The sequence below is a fragment of the Cynara cardunculus genome (assembly GCF_001531365.2).
Source record: "Cynara cardunculus var. scolymus isolate 2C chromosome LG 2, CcrdV1, whole genome shotgun sequence".
Lineage (NCBI taxonomy): Eukaryota > Viridiplantae > Streptophyta > Magnoliopsida > Asterales > Asteraceae > Cynara > Cynara cardunculus.
The window spans coordinates 41,740,900-41,746,803 of NC_037529.1; positions in this window are offsets into that span (position 1 = coordinate 41,740,900).

Consider the following 5,904-nt stretch of genomic DNA (forward strand, 5'->3'; position numbering starts at 1 on the left):
AACAGATTCTAAACAGTCAAACCTATCAAGCTAGTGTCTAGTCCAATCAATAATCCGCTCAATCACAAAGACATAAATCGCTTATCTTTATCCATTTAACACCAGCTGTAAATCCAGTCAAAATGTTCAAGCTCACCAAGATGTAAATTGGTCAACATGTTGAGGTAAATCGCTCATTAAACAAATTCTTAATCCTCTCACTGCATGCTGTCCAAACAGGTTAACATGTAGCAATAAATCACTCAATAAAAACCGAAAATCGCTCAAACTGTTAACCCACTTACTGCAGTCTCTAATCCAGCCAACTAACTAGATTCAAATGAAAAAGACAAACAAAATTAGATCAAAACAGTGCACAAACACAAATATTATAAAAGTTTATACAAACTTTGGATCAAACTTTACCTTTTTGATGAGATTTCACATGAACATGAAGAACATCAATATTTCATAAACTCTCCAAATCTTTACTTTCAAAGATAAAATAATTAAAATGAAAGAATGAAACAGATTCACGATTTAAATCTGTACATAATGAACACAATTTTAACAATCAATTGTTCAAAGATGAGAGATTTATGAGAAAATTTATGAAGAAAAGAATGAACATTCAAGAACATATGTATGAACTTCAAACATAAAATCACGAATTTCCAGAAAGTTTGTGAAATCCTTGATGACTTCTTCAATCAATCTTCCTGCAAATCTGCTCTGATACTAATTGGAAGTCCCTATTATGATCAATCTTCCATAAAATCTTCAATCAACATTGGCAGAAAATGTTTTCTGTTAAGAACCCTAGAAAGAGTAGAGAGGAAAAGTCAAAGCTCAAAACTTAGTCAAACTCTTCTATACGTATATGAATATTACAATGAGAATCCTCCTAAAGATTACAAGACTTCACCCTATTTATAGGGTCAAACAACTAAACAAGGTCAAAGTCAAACTACTATAAGAAAAGTCAAACACGATGACTTTTATATAATTATTGACAAAATAAACTTAGACGAATACAATATAACACTGAATTTCAGTCCTAACACCTCTCTTCAAACGTTCATCTGAACCAACTCTTGGTTTTCCTTTGAGAGCCAAGAAGTCTAAAAAGGGGACAACCACGTCTCTGGCTATGACCTCTCAAAAGGTCTCAGCTATTGAAACAAGCCTTACCCCTGAGGCACTTTCAGTCAGCCTTCCCAGCTCTTTAGTGATATCTGAAATCACTGTCGTACCTGTGGCTCCTCTTCTAACCGCCTTAGTGACCCAAATCACTGAAGGTGAGAATATCAACATTGCCACTACTGAACACCCACTACCATCAGTCTCAGCCATCTTCTCCTCCCCTCCATCTTTGGTCTTTACACGTGTCTATGATTCATTAGCAAATGTTCTTCCTAATGATGAGACACCTACCACTAGACCTGAGTCTGCTCCTCTCGAGGCAACTCAACAAATTGCTGCTTATCTTCTCGAATGCACCATGAAGTGCACCAATGTTAATCCTTCAAATAACACTGAAGAACCCTCAAGTATTCTATCTTCCTACCCGTTCATTTCTACTAACCCTAAGCTTTCTTATGCTCACTCTCCATCTTTTTCAGGTCGTTTTGAGGAACCAACCATGGAAGATGCGTATGACATGGCTGAAGACGTAAAGCTGATCCTCCTTGCTGTCGAGACAGTCTTCATCAAAATGAATGAAGTCTATAAAGACATGTCTCGAATGGACGAAGTAGCTGCTGACCTCTCAGCCGTCCGGGCTGAAGTTCAAGAGGTCAAGGGCCAACTTTCCTCCATCCAAGTGGCAGTTCAAGCCAATGCTGAGGCCATCGTTGCTTTAACAAGCAAGGCCGATGAAGCAAACTCTCATTTTGCCCAATGTTGGGTTTGAGTTTTTAAGCTTTAGTGTTGTATTCAATCTTGTATTTTCTCTTTTATAATTTTGTATTGTTTAGTCCTATAAATAGGATTAGTCCTTTTTTTTTCCTAAGAAGGATGCTTAATTTTCATAATCATGATTAGAGGGAGTTTGTAAGTGTGCTTTGAAGATAATATTCAAGATTTGAATGTTTGACTTTTTCTCTCAATTTTCATCTACTTTCTCAATTCTTGAATTGCCATTTTTGAGTTCTTGATGAATCATGAAGATTGATTAAACAATCTGGGATCCACATTTGGTATCAGAGCAGGAATGCTGAAAATTTTGGTTAATAAACTACACAAAATTCTGAAAATCTGAAAATTTTGGATTTGATTAGAGGTGTACATTGTTGACCACTTTGCTGATGATATTCATAGTTAACTGAATCTGGTCAATTATATGTTGCATGCTTTTGTCCGGATTGTTAATCTGGTTGATTCCTTCAAATGTGGGTAAGCATTAAGTTGTGAATCCGGTTGTTGATGGTATACATATTTTGTTCGTATTAGGCTTTTGATATTTTTTTGGTTTACCATATCCAGTCATAATTGTTTGTTTGTGTTGAATTTGTTGTCTGAATTGATTTGTTGTTTAGAGACCATATCCGATATTTCATCCAGAGATTTTATCAGGTGAATTCCTTTTCTGGGTAAACATTTTGAGATTTTCATCAGTTTGAGAATTTTTGTGAGTGCTTGTTAATCAAAGTTTTGAACTGCAAGAGATCAATTTTTGTTTAATCAATCATTTGTGAATCTTTTCAAATGTCATATATTTTAGAAAGAGATTATAATGAACTAAGAGAGAGAGTTTGTGAGTCCACGAAATATCAATCTTTATATATCTTCATACAATCATGGCAAAATCATATAACATGTAAGAACAACTTGAGAGGAGATTGACAGGATTAGTCAAATAGTCAAAGACTCGATTATGAATGTAAGTATTACAATGAAGCTCTCCTACAATTACACTAGAAGACAAATGCTTATATAGGGTCAAACTAAGAACCCTTCCAGTCAAAGTCAACATGACTTACAAAGTCGAACACGCTATCTATACAATTATAGACAATTGTTAACTTTCAAGACGAATACAATTTAACACTGAAATTCAGACCCAACATTCTCTCCCTTTGTATTCAGGCTTGAAAGAATTTGCGCACTTTGAATCTCGTTTGAACTTTGTCGCTTTAAGCTCTTTATGACTTCTTAAAAAAACTTCAAAACAATCTTTACTTTAAGATCTTCAGACGATCTTTTGTTGAGAAAATCTTCTAACATTCTCCCTCTCGAATGTAGAACAACAACGATATTCTCTTTTGACAATGTAGAACAATATCAACAACAATATTCAAAAATGATCTTCAGGATATGATCTTCAAAGAATCTTCTTGAGATAACATTTTCTAACATTCTTCCCAAAACGAATTTCTTCAAAATAAAAGTTCACAAATATTCTCCCTCAAAATTAAACATTCTCTTTGTTAAGAAATCTCTATCAATAAACTTTTGTAAAGATGATCTTCACATTCAAAAACTCTCAAACAATGTAGCACAAGAATAATATGCAGTAATAATCTTCAGTCACACTCCTTTGAGTCTTTTGCCTTTATCTCATACTCTCCTTTGATATTACTCCCCTTTGATTTTTATATCATATTCCCCTTATATCATCCAGAATTGATCATTTCATTCATTATTTCATACTCCCCCTTATGATGGAAAGAGAATCATTAGCATCATACAACAGAATGAATGAAATTTTTCAGCAAGAGCCGTCAATTAATAAAATTGTAAGCAGATATTTTCAAATTCACTTATATAATCTTTTCAGATTTAAGAGAATAGAAAAATAACAACCAATTTCAACTTATGAAATTGTTTTCAATCTTATAAAAAATTGGCCTGTGAATATAACAAATATACTCAGTACAACGGATGTACTTCATATATGAGACTTTATGAGGTTCATCTCACCAGGTCTTCCATTCAATCATCGATATCTTATAAAAGTAAATCTATGAATGTTTCGGCAAAATAACATATAAATTGCAAAATTTGTGTAGTGTAGAAAGATAAAGCAACATATGCTTCTATTTAAGGCTAAAAAAGATAAACCGTGTGGACTACACAAATTTATCAGACTCAATTCGTGATCAAAAAGAGTTGAAGGGGGGGGGGGACATATATCCATCTTTTTCAATATCAACTTTCTCCGAATGAGAAAAACTGATAGATTGTGAGTAGGGTTGTAAACGAACCGAACGTTCAACGAACCGTTCGTGAACCGTTCGGCGGGAAGTTCGTTTATGTTTGTTTATTTAATAAATGAACGAACATGAACAAAAAGTTTTGTTCGTTTAGTTAAACGAACGAACATGAACAAGAGCCTCGTTCGTTCGTTTATGTTCGTGAACGTTCGTTCGTTTATGTTCGTGAACGTTCGTTCGTTTATCTATTAATTTTAATATATAATTTTTATTAATTTAGTTTAAATTCAAATTTTAAAAGCTTTTTAAGTATTGGGCTTTTAAGAGGTTTTTGGACTTTTAGTATTGGGCTTTTTTAAGAGGGTTTTCTTCTAGGTTCTCACTCAATATGTTATACGGCAGTAATTCTAGGTCACGACTCACGTTTGAAGCAGTCGGCTGGTGGTCGTGAATCGTGAAGGGAAGAAGCAGAAGGGCGATCGACTGGTGGTCGTGAATCGTGAAGGGCAGAAGCAGAAGGGCGATCGACTGGTGGTCGTGAATCGTGAAGGGCAGAAGCAGAAGGGCGATCGACTGGTGGTTGTGACTCGTGAACTCGTGAATCGTCAATCATGAAGGGCAGGGACAGTCTCAATCTAGGTAATTCCTTTCATGTAATTCCTTATGTTCTGTATCTTTGCTGCAAGTGTAGTAGACTAGCAGTGATCTGTTCACCATGCTATGGCCTCTTCCAGATATTGATATGAAGATCCTAAATTTTTGCTAATGATTGCTTTAAGTATTTTTGAAGAGCTGAAAACTTGGATWTAATCAAGTAAAATGGAGTCGAATCCATTCCAAGTCTAAATCTCTATGTAGGCAATTAACTATTTCTTGATAGGCCTTTGTTGGTTGGGAGTCGGGACCACCCTTTGTAGGCAATTAGTAAAGTATTACACAAATTATTTCTCAACTATTTGAAAAGTTGCAGGTTTCATTCCTTGGGATGTATTTCTTTTGGGTTTTTGTAATATATATGTATTCCTAGCTGCAAACTTACTGGTTGCAATGTTAAGATAAGTAAACAGAAGCATTCATCTTTATATATAAACAATTTGTGAGTGGGTATCATGTCACCAACTCACCATCTATATTTGACCTATTTATCAATGAGATAAGTAATTTTTTTTTTGCTTTCAATCTAAAGTTTGTATAAATAGTTTGCTTGTTAATTTATACTTGTTTTTATAGCTTAGAATTTTATACTTGTTTTTTTCTAAATTTTCGTTAGTTTTATATAGTTAATTTAAATTATTTTTTTGATTATTTAAAATGTTTTTTTTTCATTTTGTAGATGTCTGATGTCTCTTGTAGTGGTCCATATTTCTTTCATGATGATTTATATTTAGATCGAATTCAATTTCCTCAAGAACTTGAATMAACGGAAATTGAATCAAGTGCAAACACATCAAGAATGGAAAGTACTCCTGAAGTAGTTGTTATCRGATCGAATGATGGAGACGACTTTGTRGCAGCCGTTGATRGTGGTACAGAAAAGGCCAACATAGTCAATAATGAAGAATCTACTCCATATGCTAAAAGGAAAAGAAAGAAGACTTTGGGAGTTTGGGAACATTTTCGCTTGGTGAAGCTGGCTAATGGAACTGAAGTTTGTGAGTGCATCCATTGTGGTGAGAAGATAAAGAAACTTAAAGATGGAACCACCACATCATTGTACAGGCATATTAGTGATTGTCCAAAGTTAAGAGCCGTCAACACCATTCATCCAGGT